This window comes from Akebia trifoliata, chromosome 3 (genome assembly GCF_017979445.1).
Source record: "Akebia trifoliata isolate Shusen 1 chromosome 3, ASM1797944v1, whole genome shotgun sequence".
In the NCBI taxonomy this organism is placed as follows: Eukaryota; Viridiplantae; Streptophyta; class Magnoliopsida; order Ranunculales; family Lardizabalaceae; genus Akebia; species Akebia trifoliata.
In genome coordinates this window covers 6841600-6864747 of record NC_141377.1, presented here as the reverse complement: position 1 = coordinate 6864747, position 23148 = coordinate 6841600, and the positions used below count along the sequence as shown (strand labels likewise).

Sequence of the window (23148 nt, the reverse complement as noted above, 5' to 3'; positions counted from 1 at the left end):
CCTTACCTGATTGTTGTTCATGAATAACTTTATGTGATTTAATTAGTTCAATTGGTTTTGGTTTTTTGTGGGTCTTCTCTAATCATGTTGAGAAACAAATCAAAAGGGATTTGTTTTGTTTTTTTTTTAATAGTTGTTATTCTTTATATTTCTTAATTATTATTTATTTTGCAGGAGGCCATCAATAGAATGATTGCTAATGACCCTTCTAATAAGCATAACGATCTAGACCATGACCCTGTGGCTGTGGTATGTGCATTATTTTAATTAGGATATTTTGTAATTATGATATAATGTTGTGTAGTAGGCATTGATATTAGTAAGTATGATATCATATTGTTAGTAGATATTGATATTAGACACTTTTTGTACCGGTTTGTGGTCCTGATAGTCGAGGTCGTGTTCGGGGAATGGGTTCAAGTGTTTCCAAGACTTCCGTGCGTGCTTCAATTCCTTACAAGCAAGCCTTGGCGTATGAGTGGATAAGTTGACAGAAGCGGTGCAAAAGATGAATGAGACTTTACAACAATCAAATTTTTCTGCTAGAACACCAATGCGGTCTTCCACCAATCTCGGTAGTTTTTCACAGGTATTACATTGGCATTTTACTTTTGATAGATGAGTGAACTTCTATTGTTGCAATGATATTGTCTACATTATTTTATAGGTAAGGCCCAATTCTCCACATCATGAGTCACATTCTAATCTACCTAGCATACAAATAGGTCCTTGTAAGGTGAATCGCTTACAACGACCACATGATTGTGTTGCCGAAGGAAGAGTGATAGGTGCATCTAATGCAGATTCAGATAGTTACGATATTCTTATAGATGAGGTCCTTGATGGGAATGTGATTCTACAGAGTGGAGAAGGAACATTTGCTGATTTGACATGCGGTGATATTATTGATTGGCCCAAATTTCGAATAAAGTTTTATTGAACATAGGTACTTTTCTTACTTTATATGGTAAATAGACACTAAACATAAAAAATTATAATAAAATAATTAAATGTTTGACAATGATAGTTATGAGAACTCTTTTATTTTGTAATTTAGTATATTCATCTTTCTTGCATAATTACTTGGATTGCTTTAGGTAGTCGGTATCATTACTATATATCTGACAATATTTTTTAATTTTTCAATCACAGATTTTGGCAATATGTCACAAGAAGTAGAAATGTATATTATCCTTAAGAATCGCTGCGTCATTCTTCCAAGGACCGAGAAAGACATATGTTGGTTTTGATTTCTACAAGTGAAGTGAAGTTAGTAGAAGATATTTTTTGAAAAACTTCTTTAAACATTGGGATGTATATTAAAATCGATGCCATGAAAACGGGGCATGTTGGACTATGATTGCACATGTAAAATTTGAATGAATATGGTTTCCATTTGAAAAATGTAAAATTTTGTTTTTTTGGTGTATTTATTTATTTTGTTAGATTTTAATTTTCTGTCCAATGAAAATTGTCATTTTCTTTTTAGGTGAAAAATAATAAAAATAACAAACAATACTGGCTAAAATATTTAAAAAAAAAAAAAAAAAAGTTTGACAAAAAAACGACGGCTTTAAGCCGTCGTTAATATCTACTAATTTAATTTAAAATCGACAAAAAAAATGACTGGTTTGAGCCGTCGTTTTTGTTTGACAGACTATGACCGTCGTTTTTTAGACCACTTTGTTGACACGTGCCAACCGTCGTTCACCAAAAACAACTTCGTTATTTACAACTGCTCTTGCGACGGTGGGGGCCGTCATTTTTCTTAAAAAACGACGGCTTTGGCCCGTCGTTTTTTGTGAAATATGACGTAGTGAAGATTTTTTATTCTAAAGTATTACAAGCCCTACTTGAGATCTACACCATATGAAACCTTAAATTATATAAATACACAGAGGTCCTAACAACTCCAAATTTAATATTTGTTTTATTTAATATTTTTTTTAGATTTTTAAAACAAACAACAACTCTTTTACAAGGTATAATTGAATGGAGAGGGAAGTTCGTCCACCAATTAGGATGTTTTACCAGAATTTTTTCAAACATACGAGGACCATAGACCAAAATACCCTAAAAGGGTACCTTGGGAAAAGGGAGAAAAAAAACATTGAATGTGTAGGTCTATATGTTATTTGAAATTTGAGAAGAAGAAGAAGGCTTGCTTATTTGATACATCAAAGAAGGGAAAATGGCGATCCATTCATGTTTCAATGCAACATCCATGATGATGAAAAGTAGATTATTTTGTTTCAAAAATAATTAAAACCGGTTGACTTGGCTTAATTTTCATAAACTTGGTCAAGATTTTCAAAATATCATCAGGTGATTCATCTTGGATCTTGAATGAGTCAATTTCACCAGTGATTCTCAATGAATTTCTTGTAATCCACCAAATTGTCTTCAGCTCCTATAAGTTTCAAAACCATGGCATATGAACACTAAGAAATATTGCTATGTGATCCACTTTGGTTCTTTGTCTCGAAAAATAAGGAAAGTAAACCAAATCCCTTCTTGATAAATATAAGTGTTCGTTCTGTAGAAATCATTGAGATACTTATTACAGACAATGTAGTAGATATTGTCATTAATTAATTTGTTAACAAGTTTTATTTTTGGGAACAAGTTTTTGACATCATGAACGTTGTAATGGGAATTTTTTTCCTTCTCTTAGTATTCTGACTTGGATAATCTTGTTATTTTCAGGTGAAGGACTCAACGGAAGTCAACGAAAGGCAACACATGGAATTTTTATCCACCAAATCGGCTCCCTTACCAAGAAGACAACAACTTTCCAACTTGTTTTTCATTTTATTTTTACTAGAAAACAATTTGTATTAGGACTTTGATTTGTAATAATTTTTAATTTCATCTAAGAGGACTCGGATTGTAATAGATCTAGGGAAGGACGACAGTGGGACGAAACTGTCTCGGTCCTTGGAATTTGTACACCCAAATTGGTGTCGGTGGCCCGAGTCAACTCAGATTGTTCATCCCCTGTCTAGAATAGAAGGTAACTTTTGCACCACTCACGCACCTTTTGTTAATGAGTCTCTGTGTTGACTTTGAATGACTAATTTGTACACATCGATATGCACATAGTAATAAGGGCATCTTTACGAGGATGGCACCAGAAGATAAGAATTGGATTTCATCATTAATATCTTGCCCTTTTAGGAAATTGGATTCACAGCCACAAAATTTAATTAAAATTGGTTAGACTTGACTCTAGGTCCTATCGAGCTCAATAAGCAAAATTAATCTAAGTTGCACTAATTGCACTTCTTGGTCGAAAACAGTACTTAAGTGCAATCCTACCCCGCTATACCACGAGTACTAGGGGGATAAACAACGCCTATTCTAGACGAGAGGTGACTTAAGAGTGTCTTTGTTCAACATCGTGCACCACCTCTCAACTGGGGATTAAACTGGCTGTTTGCGATTTCAAAGCTTTGGATTGAAGGCTAAGATTACCACTTTGAACCAATTAGGAGTTGTCTAGTCATAGGAACCCACTGATCACGTGTGAATTCCTCTCTCTCTTGTATGCAAACCAATAGTGTATAGATACAGAACTCCGAGTAAATTTACATCGTCATGGAGTTTAAGAGAGAGTTTTGCATCCCGTGCGTCTTATGTGATAATTATTATCATTCTTCTGAGTGTTGTCCGAGTCTACCCATGCTTCGTGCTACACAGGCTAATATGCATCATTCTCAAAATTCTTATTGGATGCCGACACCCAATTCGTTCGACCAACCATACCATGTAGATAATTAGTTTTCTTCGGATACCATATCGTGTCAAAACGAGTTCACTCAAGGTAGTCATTTTGGAAACCATGAAGATTTTTATATGTATGATACCTCGATGATGAATCCAACCATAATTCTCCAACAATCTTATGATTTTCAACATTTTTCCAAATATAGAACTATAGAGCCTAAGCCAACATTCACTCATTCATTTTTGTCTCTCTTCCAACTTCATCATTAGAGTCCTTGATGATTGATTGTTAAATCAACAATAGATCATCCAACAACAATAATTATTATATCAACAACAACTCCATCAACAACAACGGGACATGGGTCAAGCCTTAGTTAACATAGGAACTCAATTGAGTCACCTAACACTATCTTTAAAAGATGGGATAAATTCGACCATGAGGACATCTCAATCCCATAAAATCCACCATTCTTTCAAAATGCCCTTAGTGACCAATTCCATACTCTTGAGGAATTCGATGATTGTCTATCAATGATTGATAACACTTTATCGATTGAAGTCCAACTAGGTAAGTTAACCGTACCCTCAGAAGAAAGAGAGAATGGTTAGTTTTCAAATGAGATAACCCCTGAAAGCCAACCAATGTTTCAAATTCCCAATAAGCAAGTTGATTGTACAAAGTTCGTTAAGAAAATTGATCCAACATCAGAGAAAACTGTTGTTCAGGAAGAACTAAGGATGAACTCTAATTTATTAGTCACACCAATTCCAACCAATACTGATCCAATTTTGTATCACATCCAACCCGTCATTTCATAAGAGTGTAAAGACCCTTCATGTCTTACAACTTCCATTCTTTTTGGGAATACGATGATTGAAAACTATTTTGAAAAGGTGATGACACTAAGAACTGAGGACAAACGAGGGTTGTTGATCATTTTCATGTCCCGACGAGGATCAAAATCCATGTACCTATCATTTAGGGTGAAAAGTCAATCGCCGTACCTGTCAAATTAGATGCTAGGAAAATGCCTAGGATTCGGATATTTTGGTAGGTCCGGCTGAAGACGTTAAACTCAACGCTGCTTGGGAGACAACTCATGTGCTTTTATTTTTGAGTAGTATAGTTAGGATTTCTTTTCTTATAATTTTATATTTTCACGTAAGACCTTAGTCTTCTTTCTTTCTCTCAATTTGAGCTCACCAAAAAGGGATACTAGGGTTGAAAACTTCAAGAGATTTTCCAAGGAAGAAAATTCATTTTCCTGAAAAATTTTACTTAAAATCCTTCAAACCCTAATCTCTTTCTCATTCTCTTTTTCAAGCCAACTCTCAACCAAACCAATCAATCAGCGCTACTAGGACTGCAGACTAGTCAACAATTGTTGATTGAGGAACAGAAATAGATATCAATATTTTTTAGAAAAAAATGCATGTGCAAGTGCACGGGCTGCTGAAAGTTCAAATTCAGATTATAATGAGTTTAAATTTTAGATTAAGATGTTTTTAATTTCTTAGTTAGGTTATTTTTCTATTTTCGGTAGGATTTCTTTTGTGCAAAAACTACTTCGGAACTTATCATTGTTATAACTTTTACTCTTTTCATATTAGTTGTAACAAGACTTTGCACATTACTGTCAAATCTGTTTCAGGTGTAATCTGACATCTTTCTTTTTCCTTACTACTTACATATTGAGGACAATATGTTATTTAGGTTTGGGAGTATTAGGTTAGCTCACAATTGCATTATATTTCTTTGCTAGTTTAGTTTCATGTTTTCAGAAAAAAAAATAAAAATTATTCAACACTTTCGAAATATATTCTTTAAAATCTTTGTATGTACTTTTTACATATGAATTTCAAATCTCAAGCTCATGTTCTAACTTTTGATTATAAGTTATTTTTTATTATTCCTCATTAAGAAAATTATAAAAATATAACTTTAAAAAATTCATTTCTGATTGAATACTTAGAAAATAAGATTTTATGGAACAAAAGTTGACCCTTTTCTTTGTCTAAAATGTTAGGGGAAACCTAATCTAGTGAACTATGATTTCTTTGTCCTTTGGTTGGTTGGTTAGAAGAAAAACAGAACTGAGGTTAATACGACTTGGATAGCAACCATAGGATTAGACTGGGTACCTTGAAAAGGACTACCTGTTTTTTGTAGAAAGACCACCAGAAAATGGTGACACATAAAAAAGTTGAAAAAAAATATGAAGCAGAAAAATACGAGAAAGATGTCATAGATGGTTAGAACTACAAAAATGAAAAAGAGTCCAATAAGACCAAATAGGACAGTAGGGTGAAAGCCATCAATGGTAAAAATGGGAGTAACTTGAAATATTACAGATAAAGCCCCTCAGAGGTATTAAAGTGAACATCCACACCTCTTACTATCGTAGATAAAATGCCTAATTTTGAGTTAGAACTTAGGTAGAACCGATCATTCTTAACAATTCGGAGGTGAAATCTTATTATTGAAAAAGATGTTTTTTAAAAATTAAAAATATTTTGCATAGGCACTCAAGTTATCTTTGAAATTTTCTAAAATAAGGATAAAAACTTAGAACTTTATTTAAATGTAAATGACGTTTGACTAATTCGTGAAATATCGTTATATTCGCTTTACATACTTTGATTTTGATTTTCATAATTCTATAGAGTGTTAGAATTTTGTGGGTATATTCACTGCAAACCCTCACGAGTTAAACACGTCCACTAGGGTTAACCTAGGGGTTTAAGGGCTCAATGCATATGCTAAATGTAGTCGAGAACCTCACGAAAGAGGTGTTGTTTAAGTTTAAGTTTTGCTCGTGACTAGAAAATTAAGGTTTGGGGGTGTGATAAGGTCCCATAAAATCATTTTTGGGATTGTAATTACACAAGGTTTATTGACACTTAATTGTTATTTGTCTCAAATAAATATAAATTGTATTAATTTGCCAAATTATCAAAACTAATAGATTTTCTTACTATTTACAAGTAAAAAGGGCAAAATTCGGAGGCAAATATTTTTTAAAATAATTTTTGTTACAATATACGATTCAAGAGAGAGTATCCAACCAAATCTTGGAGCAATTCGTCGCCACATCATCGAGCGGTAGTAGGACTCCACCGCTCGACAGTAATCTCAAGGAATTATGCATCGAGATTCGAGCTGAACATTTTAAATGCTTTAGCCGTTGTAATTGAAGGCCCTTCTCAAATCAACTCAAGCAAAAACCGACCCAATAATCCGATTAGAAAAATTATAAATTTAGGGGTTGCCCTAAGATAAGGGGCCCCTCTTGGTCTCTTTTCTTCTTCTAATTTATCTGTATTTTTCTCTTTTCTTCTTGTAATCTTAGTTTAATTTAGTTTTTAATTTAATTGGAAGCTTTGTAATGAAGGATGATCTAGTTAATGTTCATGCTCAAGATCAATGAAGAAGACCTTGTTGGCATGAATTGTACTCTGTACAAGGATCAAATCAAATCAGATTTTTATAGAAAGTATTTCTATAGAAATTATTTCTTTGTAAAATCCCTTACTTAAAGGGTCAACCATAATTATAGCCTTAGCTCATGTATTTCTTAGAATAGCTTCTCTTGTATCTACATATACCTTTGTAATTTGCTATTGGAATACAAGAAAAAACAGAAACTTCTGACAGACCTTTCATCTTTCTCATATTTCATCTCTATTTTATTTTCTTATTTGTTGCTCCTTGCGATGATCGGCTAAATTCTCCTTAGAGAGATCAAGGATGCCGGAGCAAGTTCATTTTAATATTGTTGTTCTAATTCTATCATTTATGCTTTAAACTGTGATCTAGTGAAGCCCCTTATAATGAGATCAGCCAACTTATTCCATTGAGTCAAGCTTTGATGATTATTTGCTTAGATAAGTTCAAGAATAATCATGCTCTGTGATGAATTGAGGTAGAAGTCGGATAATCTTATCTAAGTTCGGGATTTACATGGATATTCTTTAGTTACAATCAATTTCTAATCTATTTATCGTCCGATCCACGAACAATGATTTATTACGTGGATCGAGTTAAGCTTGGAATTATTTAGCATTATGGATGACTTACAATGGTTGATTTGAGCTCTCTAAGCCTCGTTTATCATTGTTTTCAATCTCAAATTTCTTGTTTCAATTTCATATACAAATTAGCTGCCATTTTCTATTATGTTTTTACAAATCTATGTTTAAAAAATTTATTTTCAAACTCCGTTTTAATTTTCAATTTGAAGTTTAAGTGAATCACAATTGTCCCTGTGAAATGAATCCTACTTACCCAAGTTTTATTCTAAATATTTCTTCAATCTACATTTCTACAATCTATACACAAAGTTTACATCGATCAAGGCTTTATTACTTTGAGATCAGTTCATTAACTCCATTCTATTTCAAGTATGTCTAGGCTCGCATGTTATACAAAGTGTCATGTATTTTATATTTTATTTTTGTTTTAAATTTCATTTTATTTGTGTTCATCATAGTTCCTATATCTTTCTCTTGTTTGGTCTAAAAGGGAACAAAATTAGGAAACATATTTGAATATTTGAAATGTATAATTGGGTGATGTGAAATATTGGCAGTTTGTTTGTCTCTTAGCCATAGATCCGATCAGGCACTATGCTACGGTCGATGTTATTAAGTGAGAGGAACCATGCTATGTGTGTGTGTGTTTGTTTAATTTCTTCCAAATATATAAATAAATTTAATATTTAAAAGCTTTGTTTTATATATTTTAAAATTAGTTTAAAATGTTTTTTCTTTTAAATTATTCCAGATTCCTTGAGATCCATAGTATAAGCAACCTTAAATTATATAATACACAGAGGACATAACAGCTTTAAATTTATATCTATATATATATATATATATATAATATTTTTAGATATTTAAAATAAACATAATTCTTTTATAAGATTGGTTGTATCGAAAGGAAGGTTCATCAACCAATTAGAATGTGTAATTGACTTTTACAAGAATTTTTTTTATAGAGAAATTCTATTGCCACACCAACTTTTACTAAAAGCACCCAAAGATGTGTGCTAATCTTCATTAATATCATATCATTGGGGTACTCTAAGAAAATTTTGGTGTGGCATTAGATTCTCTTGTTTTATAACATACAATGATCAAAATACCCGAAATAAAAAAAATTTTAAAAAAAAAATCATATTTTATATATATCACATATATTTAATTATTAAAAGTAGATTATTTTGTTTAAAAAATAATTAAAACCAGTTGACTTGGCTAAATTTTCATAAACTTGGGCGAGATTTTCAAAATATCATTAGGAGATTCATCTTGGATCTTGAGTGAGTCAATTTCACTAGTGATTCTCAAAGAATTTCTTGTAATCCACCAAGTTGTCATGGGCTCCTATAAGTTTCAAAACCATGGCATATGAACACTCAAAAATATTGCTATGTGATCCACTTTGGTTCTTTGTCTCGAAAAATAAGGAAAGTAAACCAAATTCCTTCTTGACGAATGTATGTGTTTGTTCTATAGAAATCATTGACATGCTTATTATAGACAATGTAGTAGATATTGTCATTAATTAACTTTTTAAATCAAGGGATATAGGAGATTTGGATTTGAGACGTTGGAAAGGGATTAAAATATTTTTTTTATCAATACCTTTAAATCACCTTTTCTTTTTATTACGTATATTATCCTCGTCTTTCTTCTTCAATTCTTATTATACTTCTAATGCGTGGCTGAAATTATTTTTAGAAGAAGAGAGGCTTAAAATGGTAACAAACGTGTAAACAAATGAACATCCTCCATTCCAAAAAAATTAGGTAGGTGACTTCTTTCTGTCTAAAAATTATGTCTTTAATATGAAATGGGTGTGAGACAAACAATATAATGTAGGATTTTCTTTGATATTTTTTTTCTTTTTTTAGTTTTAATTTTTATATATGTTATATGTGTGTTTAATTATTTATGAGGTTGAGGATTTTAGGGAGGAAATATTCACCCTAAATGGAACAAGTTGAATGAAATGTTCTTAGATAAAATAAAATACCCTCGAAGAAGATCCCATGCTTTGGGATTGAAAGTCTGATTGAACTGATGTGAAAATCGACGAGGAAAGTTTGGCCAAGTAGGAGTGAAAATCGAGCCTTGTACATTTCACTATATTTATTTTTAGAAAATAATTGAAGTGATACATATTTGTGTGTTGATGTTCTATGGATTAATTGAATATGTTGCATGTGTTTTGAAGCATGCCATGTTTTTTAATTATTTTTATAATCTTTGGAAAGAAAGGAAGATCCTACGGAATCTTAGGACTAATGGTTGTTTACCAATTTTTTTTTTCAGATTTGAGATAGGCAGCGATGATGGGCGAGAAGACTACTAGAAGAAATTTCTTGTCCTAGTTTTCATGTATTATTTTTTAATTTCATTTTGTATTTTCATGTATTTCTCTTGGAACTATTTGGTTGTGATAATTAAGTTCAAGAACTTATGTTATAAGTTTAAATTTATTTCGTACTGAAGGATTTTATTAAAGTCATGATTGGGTGGTATTATCAATAAATTTAGAGACAAGAGTTATTTTGTTATGATCATTTTAAGATTGCTCTTTTTGAATTGTTAACTCTAAGATTTCAATTAATATTATGGAAATATATCAAAACCCACTTATTAGTGTTTGTTGCGTAAATTTGACGGAAAATGAGAAATCTGTTCAAATAAAATTAGTTGGATTGAATAAATTATAGAAAATTTTATAAGAATTAAAAGTTAGCGAGACCAATTTTATTGTTTCACTGATTTCCATGGGTTTCCACGAAAAAGTTTCAAAAAAAAGCAAAGCAATTTATATACTTTTTTGAGAATTATTTTCTAAGAAAATTATTGTTGAAATTGTAGCAGAAGCTATTTTCGTATGTTTTGTATAGAGCTTTAACCAATCAATTCTTCAAATTTTTAGGAGTATCCATAGTCTATATTGAAGTATTTTGAGTCTACTTTCTTAGAAAATTAACCCCATTTCATTTTGATATATCTATTAATTGATCTAGAATTTTTGTCAAGAACGTAAAAGTAGGACTGCTGAAACTAGTTTTTATCCTATACTTGATTTGTGAATTTATTTATAAAAAAAAAACAATGTTTAGAAAAAATTTCTCTTCTGTATTTTTCTTAAAACTATAACGTCTTGAGTTTTCCAAACATATAAATCACATAAACTTTCACCGAGAATTGATTATTTTAAAAATCTGCGAACTTGGTGTTACACTTCTAAAATAGAAATATGGGTTCGTAAACATTGAGTTAAAGATATATATATATATATTAGAAAATATAAGTTATAAAAGTTTTCTGTATTTTTTATTTTTATATAATTGAATCAAAAGCATGTAGGAAACAGAATAAAGATAATTCGAAATATAAATATTAAGTCATAGATTTTAGAGTGACCAAAGGTCAAGCTGTGAAAATTTTGTTTTGCGTTTTTTTTTTTTTTTTTTCAGGAAGAGAAGTTAAAATATGAATATCCAAAATTGCTACCAAACTATAATATTAGATCTCAAAATTTTCCCTGGATTTTGAATCGTGATTTAGACCATGGGTGATGGTTAAGAACTTCCAGAATTAAGGGTGTGACAAAGTGGTATCAGAGCATCAGTTAGTAGATCCTAAAGATCAAGAAAATATTGAGAACGATCCAATCAATGACATAGAGAACCTTGATGTACTTAACTTTAAAAGGAATTATTTTTACCAATATTATTTATATATATTGAGGTCCTAAATAAATTATCTGTACACAGATATTGGCTCAACTTAGAAGGGGTGCAATTAGGATTTCTCTTACTTGTAGACAACAAGATGTGACAATTCAGCATGCTCCGTAAGTACCAACGGTGAGACATCAAGCTCGAGAGCTTCTAGTTAGGAACGAAGGAAGTGCTAGAATGGCGACGAGAAAGGAGTTCAAAGGGCTAAATCCACTAGTATTTCGGGGAGAGCCTGATTCGATGGAAGCTAAAAAATGGCTCAAGCATATTAAAAAGATTCTGGACCTACTAGCAACTACAAATGATCATCGAGTACTATTAGCAGCATTTCTATTGGAGGGTGATGCAGATTATTGGTATGATTCAATTAAGAGGGCTATAGATGTAGATCAGATGACTTAGGCTCAATTTGAAAAGGTATTCTTTGAGAAATACTTCCCAGAAGGAGTCTGAGACCAGCAGATGAGAGAATTTAATTATGGATTTGATTCAAGGGACATTATTAGTTGGTCTGTATGAGGCCAAATTTTATGAGTTATCATGTTTTGCACCACACTTAGTTGCTACCAAAGAGCAATAGTTGAAGTAATTCCATCGAGGACTTCGACCGGCCGTTCGGGAGAAGTTAGCAAGTACAAGGGTTGACACCTACACTAAAATGGTAGAAATCACTTAATTGGTAGAAGGTGAACTACAAGATATTAAGAGGATTCGAGGCAATCTGTGGAAGGATCAAGGTAAAAATTCGAACTAGAGTCAACAGAGCATTCAACCTAGTAAAAGGCAGAAGACAATTCCACAACAACAATTGTCTCGAGGATAAAAGATTTGTTATGGGTGTGGCCAAGTGGGACATTTCCATCGAGAGTGCCCTTTAGGAGGTGCTCCACAGATGCAACCAGTCCAGGGGCATAAAGCTTGTTATAAGTGTGGCCAACCTGGTCATCTTCAGTGAGTCTTCAGGGAAACATGCAACGAATTCCTCAATACCCACCTTGTCAACAGCAACAGTGACCTATGTGCCAACAACAACCACAATTTCCTCGTCCACAACAATACCAGTAGCCACAACAACAGAACCAACAACGACCACATTATGGTGGAAATCTAAGGCTTAGAACTCAGGACCGGGCATTTACTATAGTTTAGCCGGATGCTAGAGCTGCCAATTATATGGTGGAAGGTACATTGCTTATATATAATTCTTGGGCGAGAATCTTATTCAACATTGGTTCATCACATTCCTTTATTGCCACATCATTTGCATCTACTTTGGGTTTGGATTCATAATCATTGAGAGTTTTCTTATGTGTTGCCACTTCGATGGGCAATAGTACAGAGACCAATCAGGTGTGTCGATCATGCGTGATTCGTAATGCAGATAAAGAATTAGTGGTTGACTTAATTCATTTGGGGATGTTAGAGTATGATATTATTTTAGGTATGGATTGGTTGGTAGCTTATCACGCTACCGTAGATTTCTTTAAGAAGAAAATCTCATTTCACAATCTTAACGGTTCGATGTTCAATTTTGTTGGTAAAATGAGCATTCCCCTACCCACACTCTTATTTGACCAACAGACTAGTCAGTCAAAGGTAGGGTAATTTGAATTTGTCAGCTTTTGTAGTAGGTGAAGAGGGCAATGAACAACTATCCGAACCAATAGCCGTTGTTCGAGATTTTTGGATGTCTTTCCAGATGAGTTGCCTAAATTACAAGAACAGAAGAAGATTTTGCGATTGAAGTCTATCCCGACACAATGCCTATATCCATTGCCCCTTATCGTATGGCACCAATCGAACTTCGAGAGTTGAAAGAGCAACTTCAATACCTATAAGATAGGGGCTTTATTTGTCCTAGCACCTCTCCTTGGGGTGCACCGGTACTATTTGTGAAGAAGAAGGATAATACATTGAGGCTTTGCATAGATTATCCATAATTGCACAGGGTAACAGTTAATAATAGATGTCCCTTATCCCAGATAGACGATTTATTTATCAATTGAAGGGATCTAAATACTTCTCAAAGATTGACTTGCGATTAGGATATCACCAGTTGAGGGTGAACAACGAAGATATCGCAAAAACAGCTTTTTGTACTCGCTACGATCATTATGAATTCTTAGTGATGCCGTTTGGGCTGATGAATGCACCAGCCGCCTTTATGAACTTGATAAACTGGGTATTTAAGGAATACCTAGATCATTTCATTGTAGTATTTGTGGACGACATTTTAATTTATTCCAAAAGTCAAGAGGAGAACGAGTTACATCTTAGGATTGCCTTACAAATTTTGAGAGAGGACAAACTTTATGCGAAACGGAGCAAATGTGACTTCTGGTTACTGAAGTCCGATTCTTAGGGCATGTAATTTTTGAAGATGGAATTTCGATGGATCCAACTAAAGTCGAGGCAGTTTTGAATTGGGAAAGATCGAAGAGTATTTTTGACATACATAGCTTTTTGGGTCTAGTTGGGTATTACCGACAATTTATTGAGGGCTTCTCTCGTCTAGTGGCACCGATGATTCAGTTGACCAAGAAGGGAGTGAAGTTTGAATGGATGAAAGAGTGTGAAAAGTCTTTTCAAGAATTTAATAAAAGATTGATCTTAACACTTGTATTGGTTATCCCAACAAGTGGAAAAGGGTATACTATCTATAGTGATGCATCACTAAGAAGTTTAGGATGTTTCTTGATACAACAAGGTCGAGTGGTTGCCTACGTGTCTCGTCAATTGAAGAACCATGAACGAAATTATCCTACTCATGATTTAGAATTAGCAGCGATGATTTGATGACATTACTTGTACAGAGAGAGATTTGAAGTTTATTTAGATCACAAAAGTTTGAAGTACATTTTCAACTAGAAGGAATTGAACTTGAGACAAAGGCGGTGGATGGAATTTTTAATAGACTACGACTTTAGTCTCCACTATAACCCTAGTAAGGCGAACGTCGTAGCGGATGCCTTAAGTAGAAAATCTCTGGAACTAATAGAGGGTTTAAGCTTGCATAGGAAGAAAATGCTTGATGTAATCGCAGACTATGATCTCTGTGTTGGAAGATAAGAATCTCAAGCTTATGTTTATAACTTGGTAGCCCAACCAACCCTTATCCAGATATTATTTGAAGCACCGAGGGATGGCCATGAATTGAAAGAATTCAAGCTGAGATAGAAGATGGGAAGAATATAAATGGATGGTCATTCGGTACATATGGTGGTCTAAGGTACCTAGGGAAGCTGTGTATACCAAGTAGTGTTCAATTGAAAAGAGGCATTCTTAATGAGGCTCATAGATCAAGATATACCATTCATCTTGGAAGCAACAAAATGTATTGTGGCCTAAAACGCCAATTTTGGTGGAAAGGAATGAAAAAGGACGTGGTAGAGTATGTGTCAAGGTGCCTCAAATGTCCACAAGTGAAGGTAGAGCATCAGAGGCTTGCAAGATTGTTGCAGACGTTGCTGGTAGCTAAATGGAAGTGGGATCATATAACTATAGACTTTCTGTCAGGATTACCAAGAACTCAACAAGGTAATAATGTTATTTGGGTAATTGTTGATAGATTGACCAAATCGACTCATTTCCTTAAGATAAAAATGACAAATTCCTTGAATATGCTAAGTAAACTTTATATTAAGAAATTTGTTAAATTGCATGGAGTAACCTTGTTGATTGTGTCAGATATGGATTTTTGATTTACGTCTCAGTTTTGGCAAAGTTTACAGAATGCATTGGGGACCTAGTTAAAGTTCAGTACTGCTTTTCATATTCAATTGGGTGCTCAAACTGAGAGTATTATTCAAATTTTCGAAGACATGATAAGGGCTTGTGCACTAGATTTCAAGGGCAGTTGGAGTGGTCACTTATTGCTAGCCGAGTTCTCATATAATAATAGTTTCCAGTCGAGTATTGGGATGGCTCCATATGAAGCATTATACGGGAGACCCTTGTAGATCCCCTATTAGTTAGGCAGAGGTTGGAGAGCGGACTCTCCTTGGACCAAAAATGATCTTAAAAACTACTAAGAAGGTTAAATTGATTCAGGATCGCTTGGTTGCCACACAAAGCCATCAAAAGAATTATGCTGACATACGACGGAGACCCTTAGAGTTCTGAGTTTGGTGACCATGTGTTTTTAAGAGTGATTCCACGCAAAAGTGTGATACGTTTTGGTAGACAAGGGAAGTTAGCCTGGAAATTTATTGGACCCTTCGAAGTTATTCGGAGGATTGGGGAAGTTGCTTATCATTTAGCATTGCCACCACAACTATCTAGAGTTCATGATGTGTTTCATGTGTCGATGCTTGGAAAATATGTCCAGGATCAAACTCATGTCATTGAATGGCAGGAAATAAATGTTAAGGAAGATGTGACCTACGATGTTGAGCCTACTTAGATCTTGGATACGGAGTAAGTATTGCGTACGAAGACAACCCCTTTGGTTAAGGTGCTATGGAAACATCACAACTCAGAGAAGCTACGTGGGAGTTAGAGTCCAAGATCCGAATCAAATATCCATCTCTTTTCGGTAATCAAGGTATGTTTTAATTTTGAAGGCAAAATTTTCTTTTAAGGGAGATAGGTTGTAAATCCTAACCCAAATTATGGGTCCTAGTGAACCATATTCTTTTAATTGGTTACTTTCTTCAATTATTAGTGTACGTTTACCCTTATTTATTTATTTATTATTATATTATTTTGAAGAAATCTAACATAGTCCAACAAATAGATGGCATTTCTAATGTAAATACTAGATGATTGAGGGGTAATTGATCGAATTCATTTAAGTAATTTCCATAAGTTTGTTTTGTAGTTGGACAAAATTGAGAGACGTACCCTATTTGTAGTTTGTGGAGGAATAGCCAGCTAAAGTGTCGTTTTGAAAATTAGTGATTCTTAGTCAAAACTGAAGCAATTTGAACCAAATCAACTTTATTATAGAAACAGGGTAACTCCACTCATTTGGTCCAACCCGAATCAGAACCATCTCCCCCACTTTCCTAACTATGCAAAAAATTTAGAAAAGGAAAATTCTTTCTTAAGAGCTCCTATAAACATACTAACATTTTCAAGGTATTTATATGAAATAATGGAAGGGCAAAAGAGACATTGAAAGACTGAAGTAATAATGATTAAGTAAGGTATACAAAATTATAAATTATATGAATTATTTAATTTAGAAGAGATGTTAATATAATTCATTGAATTTATGTGATTATTACCTATCTAAATCCATTTCTAATTTCAAGTGGGAAGATTGGATATGATGACCTAGAAATTAGAAAGGGGTTATTCTTTATTGTATAAAAAAATACTTAGTAATGGTGATCCTTAGACCTTAGGAATGCAAATAATTGAGTACAATAGTCATTTTCAAATATTTTTACTATCCTTGCAAGAAATTTGATGAAAACTATTTATCCTCATAAGTATTTAATATTTATTTTTAACTCATTTTTTAATATATAAGAGTATGTGTGAATCTTTTTTACTTACATTTAGGTATGTAGTCACAAAATGATGGACCAATTATTGTAGTTCATCGGATTGTCATACATATCTTGAGTCAACCATGTCATTCATCTGCATATGATCGAAATCATAAGAGAAGTAAACTGACACTAGATTTTCTACGTAAGAATGAACTCAAAAATGAAGACTAGTTGTGATGATCTTGAGAAATAAGATAAAAATAAACAATCTTGAGCATTTTGGACTGCTTCTTGAAAAAGTAGATGCGCTCCAGAGGAGTTCGAAAAAACAGATGAAGCTACTACAAGTAATTGTGGAGGTATTATTTTTCACGAATTATTTGGGTCTATGTAATGGACCTTTTCTATTTTGGATGTCTTAATTTCAGAGTTTGGTAATTTGATTATTAGATTTGTCTTATTTTATTTTATACTTTATTTGTATTGGTTAATAGGAAAATCAGAATTATATTCTGAAATTTTAAATGAATATATATCATGTGATGGATGTGAATTGTGGACCTGCTTTATTTTGGATTTGGATGTTTTTAATTTTATTTTGGTTGCTTGAATTGTTGATTTGATCTATTTGCGTGTCTTATTCTGTGTTATTGAATAAAGATTAACATAAAAGGTAATAGGATACATTTATTGATATGTATAGCCGAATTTTTACATTTTTTGGAGTGCTAAGCTCAAATTATACCCAAACTATTTCTGTCATTCTCCAATTTTTGTTGAATTTTTCAACAAACTATTAGACGACTTTTCCGAATTGTACCTGATTTATTCCCATACCATACTTTTGCCGTAAACCAAATTGCTAACCATGGTCAGGTTTCTAGGATAGCCCTCAATAGGTTTATGAACTAATTACCTTTGATATCTGTTGTGGAAACCTCCTCATCTTTAACTTATCTTCAATTTTGCTTCTCAACTATCATTTATGTTTCGTTGAAATGAAGTAAGATCATCCAATGAACAAGAAGTTTGTCATGAGAATTCAATCGAAGATGCTTTAAGTCCGTCTTGTCTCACAAAAATAATGTCAGATTTTAGATATAATGCAGTGGAATCAATTATCCCATTTTAGCTGGTTTTTCCCTTTACATGACTTCTAGTACTTTACAATTTCTAAGGCTGAATCCTATATTTATTGTTATTTGACAAATTAAACAAGCTTTTCTGTTATAGCACGCCCATTATTCTAAGATCATATCACCTGATTTTTCCCCAAGAAATCATTGTTTTCATTGTCAAGAAACTTTATTTGATTTATTTATTCAAATTGCTAGACAGTTTTAGATTTTAGCTCCAACAGAAAATTTGTCTCTGGATAATAGCTCATGAACACCCACTTCTACTCATAATGGAATGGTACAAATACAATTGTAGGGGTCATGAAAGACAGTGTTTTTACTTTTGAAGTTTCTCTATTTGTGTATGGTAGGCCAGTTACAAAATGTCAGACATGAATCCTGAGGATGTCAAGGAGCCAGAACTTGCAGAGGATTGTATCAAAGACGAGGTTGATAGAGACTTTCCCAAGGAAGACCCAGAGTATTTGGACAAACAATAGGACAATCCCATGCCCACACCCCAAGAAGAGGTAGCTAGTCTTACATTTACATTCTTTCCATTTTGATAGTAGTTCTGAGAGGTTTGTAATCATGCATGCAATGATCTCTGTAAAGTGATGCTTGTTATAGATACTGGTTAGTGCACATGGTTTCTAAAAACTAATAGTATTATTAACCTTGTCTTCTACAGCATAGTGACAAAAATCTGCGATTTTTTTCTTCTTCAAAAAATCATGATTTTAAATGTTGTCTATTAGTATATGAAATACATTTTTGTACTTAAAAAAATAATTTTTATTTTTTAATTTTTCCAATGTTTTCTTTTTCTGAAGCTTTCTATTCCCGAATCCTGACTTTGTCACTATGTTCTACAGGAGGTAATGATCAAGAAGTACAAAGGAATATTACCCAAGAAGCCTCCGTTGATATCCAAGGTAACAATTCTTTTCCTAGTTCTTAAATTTAATAATAAATGTGGTTTGTTAGTTTCAATTAGTGTAGTGCACCATAAACAAATTTCATTATTTCCAGGAGCATGAACGTGCTTTCTTTGATTCTGCAGATTGGGCATTGGGAAAGGTATTAGTCTTTTGTTTCATGTAAGCTCCACTTTGTAATGATGACTAACTGTTTGTTGTGTGCTTCAAACATGGTTTGAGTGTGTGCCATGTCAAATTAAATGCCTAATGTCTTGGTGTACTGAATTGGATGCCAACAACAGCAAGGAGCACCTTTAGATCAGAAGCCCAAAGGACCACTTGAGGCACTTCGGCCAAAATTGCAGGCATTTTCTGTCAGCTTTGCACATAAGAACATATTTCTGCCACAAACACACCTGGCTTTCTTTCTATTACTGTTTAGTCTGTTATCCATGGCATTATAACACAAAATCCAGTTACAGGCAAAATAGATACATGCATAGACATGTACATCCATGTGTTCTTGGTATTGATTCCATCTACTGGGACCCTCAAGAGTTGTCATATCTTACACCACCATATTATATTTCCTGTGCTGCAAAGACTCTAGTGATGGGGAGGCTCAGGTTGCATCTACAAATAACACATTTGTTGACACTCCTTAGTCGTTGAATTAACCTAATTAACTATGAAAAATGGTCATGACAGCATAACTGAAGTCTAAAGTCCAAAACCTATGTCAATCTCTTCTCTTCTTGTGCCCTTTTTTAGAATTCATTTATTAAAGAAGCATCATTCCTTACGGTAAAATGTGACACTAACTTACTTGTTGAATGTGTCTCTAGATGCATGAAGCCAAAAAAGATAGATTACAAATGCACATGGTTTGGTTGAATGTGTATCTGGATGCATGAAAAACAAAAGAAGAGGAAAATCTTTTATAGATTACAAATGCACATAGTTTTGTACCGCCATGTCCATGCAACACATACGTGTTGAATGTATAGTTTCCTCCACTCTCGGGTGTGTCAAGCCCCATGACCCTCTTATATTCATAGTTCTCCCCCTTTCCAGCAGATCAATCTTTTGCAATAGTTGGTTGGTTAATATGGTATCAGAGCGCTAGGCTTGTATAGTTCACAAGTTCGATTCTTGCCACCCTTATGGAGGGTGGTGGAGGGGTTGTTGAGTGTATATTTTCCTCCACTCTTGGGTGTGTCATACCCCAATTAAACCCCGTGGCTCTCTTATATTCATAACTCTCCCGTCTCTACAGATTGGTCTTTTGGAGTAGTTGTTTGTTGACAATAAGTATATATGGATCCTCTAACAGGATTTTGTACTGACATTGCCTTTTATCTTTTCTTCTCTTTTATGTTTTTTAATTAGCCCACACCACACCAGCAAGCGAGATCCAGGAGATCAGCTTATGCTCCTCCAGATGACGGTGAAGGTGAAGGTGAGCACAGTTGATGACTCCATTCCAAAATGCCATATGTTTGTTGTTCTATTAATTGAAGACAGTTCCATTTTTTCCCCCCTCTCACAGATGGGGGCAATAACAACAATGACGATTCAGAGGACCAGAGCTGATGCAAGTAATCCTTGGCAAGACCTCCACGTCCATCCACGTCAATGATCCAATGGTGACATCTTTTCTGATGTTTCCTTGAATACGAAATACAGAATGATCGTCATACTTGTTGTAAGAGTGAGCCCATGTCGGCTCTTACTGAGTGTACTGTAAACTCTATATTCACATATCATTAAGATACACCTAACAGCGTAAAACTTATCATAGAAACTATTGTTCTGGGATCAGATGGTAGAATTTTCTAGGTAGATTAGAATATGTTGTTCTCATGACTTATTGGTATGGTCAAGTACAATGGCAGCAAACTTGTTTACCATCACTTCATCTTTGCTTTCAATTGTCACCGACATGGTATGTGATTTCATCTTTGGAGTCAGAACCAAGTCAGTCCTATGTGTCTGTTTACGTCATTTGTTTTACCTTTAAATGAAAAGGGTAACTTTGGGATGCCCCTCCAGGATCTGTGTGATTGCAGAGAATTTGTATTCCTCAAGGAAGGTAGTCTTGGTAAAATGAATTTTTCCCTTGGATTGCACTTCCTAGGAAAATGTCGAAAAGAGAGCTGGATTTTAGTTTTGGGAAATACAATGTGCAATTATACACCTAAAATCATAATATTTTTCAGGGAAAATCATTTTTTCTACAATTTACCATGTGCAATCACATGGGGCCTGGTGAAAATCCTGCCCCCAAACGATTTCTAGGCTTCCAAAGGAAGGATAGAAATACAAAGAACACTATGTGAAAACTGGAAAATTCGACATAAAAATTTGACGGGCCAAGGCTCACGAATTTTAGAAACTGAATTTTGACGGTCTAGGACCGTTGAAATTCTTGATGTTCCCAGATTTGACGGCTTAAAGTTGTCGAATTTCTCTCGTACTTCATTAATTTGACAGTTTCGGCCCGTTGAAAAATTTAATTTGACAATGAAAAATTCGACACCAATTTGACCTCTTGGTCCGTCGAATTTTATGAAATTTGACAGTCCAAGACCGTCAAATTTGGGCTTTTTTCACGTTGTGGAAGTTCCAGATTAAGCTTTTTACCTTGTCATTTCATCTACGTAAGTGCCATAAAAAATAAGATTTTATGTGAGGTTGAAGATGAACGAGACATACACATTGACAATGGTTGATTGTGAACCATCTACATGTCTCCTCTGTTTTGTCAACTCTGAAAACGTAAGTGGTTCCTACGAACATAGACCAGAACAAGATTGCACTACTTGATAGAAGTAGGAAACGTCAGTCAAGCCTATGTTAGCTAGTACTCGCTTAATTGACTATACTACACTTTCTCTTCGAGTGTGACAAAACTATAAAGAAGTATGCCCCCTTACATACAGCCACCTTAGCACTTCGGCCCCCTAATCGGAGGCCTACACCTGTCAGAATCTAGTGCCCATGCGGTCACATAAGAGCGCACACACACACACACCTGTGTTGAATTTAGAAGCTTGAAGAGAGTTCCCGTTCGGTTTGGTCACATTTGAGCCCTTCACTCACTACTTGATTCATTACGGGTTCACTCTTCCAAGCCCTTGTGCAGGATGAAGTCCAAGAGTGGGATTCTTACGTTAGGAGTGTCGTGTTCAAAAATATCTTACAACATGAAGATATTTATATATTTAAACTATAAATATATGTTAGCTTATTATGTCAAACATTTAATTTTCACGAACATTCTGATCGTACTCAAAAGATCAGTTGGGTTTGTTAGACAAACCGATTTTATTATAAAATCTGGTGGAACCCAATCAGACCATCAGTTTGGTCCAATTTTTTAAACACTGCTCTTTATAGTTACAATAGTATAGAACCATTATATATCGATTTTCATAAAAAAACTAAGAAAAAAAGTGAAGAAAACCTAATTTTTTTTTACATACCTCTTCAAAATGTTTTGAAAAAATCCTTGAAAATGATTTTTTTTCTTCTTTCGTAAATCCATTCTGACGAAATAAAGTGTTTGATTGAAGTATCAAAAATCCAATTTTTGGATGAATATGAGCGTTTGAATGGTTAGGGCATTCAATCGTGAGAAATATGGGAGATGAGGATCAAAGAATATTTAGAAAGAAAAAATTTAGTAAATGTCATGCCAAGCAACCTCTAAAAACTTACGGATTATTTAAAAAGAATTCCCCATGAGAAGGTCCTTGAACTAATTTTCCCTTTTATCTAGAGAGGACATCAATGGGGTGATAGTGAAAGCAGGTCGCTAGATTAGAATATCAACCTGTTGATCTTCCTCACATGAAGACTATTTAATGGTTTGGATCTAACGATGATGAGTAAGGACAATAATTAAAATCAAACATTTTGATACATTTTTTTCATGTTTTTGACAAACATATTTTTATTATATATTGCAATTCTAGATTTTGACAAATACCCTATATGACCTAGCTCAATAATTATAAATAAAATTTATTTAATCTTTGGAATTAGTGTCATATTTTAAAATTAATTAACAAGATTTTTTATTCTAAAGTATTACAGGCTCTCCTCTTGACCTATACCTAGGACTGTCACTGGATAGGTATCCGATTGGATAGTGCTCTATCTGAATCCAAATTCGAAT

The 23148-nt window shown here is 33.7% G+C and overlaps 1 protein-coding gene and 2 long non-coding RNA genes across 6 annotated transcripts in view; 2 read left to right on the top strand and 1 right to left on the bottom strand.

The window, feature by feature from the left end:
• The window catches only part of LOC147405803 (diphthine--ammonia ligase-like), a 113094-nt gene that overhangs the window by 85887 nt on the left and 4059 nt on the right, over nucleotides 1-23148 (bottom strand). The window lies entirely within an intron of this gene.
• LOC147405805 (uncharacterized) lies at nucleotides 25-1515 on the top strand. Of its 2 annotated transcripts, none has more exons than XR_015175748.1 (3): nucleotides 25-589; nucleotides 726-946; nucleotides 1153-1515. It is a non-coding gene; the product is annotated as an uncharacterized LOC147405805 (long non-coding RNA). The 2 variants fall into 2 exon arrangements; XR_015175747.1 differs by having other exon boundaries at nucleotides 668-946.
• Nucleotides 17442-20895, top strand: LOC147405804 (uncharacterized). 2 transcript variants are annotated; one of them, XR_015176068.1, is made up of 5 exons: nucleotides 17442-18578; nucleotides 18924-18983; nucleotides 19081-19128; nucleotides 20358-20427; nucleotides 20518-20895. It is a non-coding gene; the product is annotated as an uncharacterized LOC147405804 (long non-coding RNA). The 2 variants fall into 2 exon arrangements; XR_015176067.1 differs by lacking the exons at nucleotides 20358-20427; nucleotides 20518-20895 and adding an exon at nucleotides 19271-19447 and having other exon boundaries at nucleotides 17468-18578.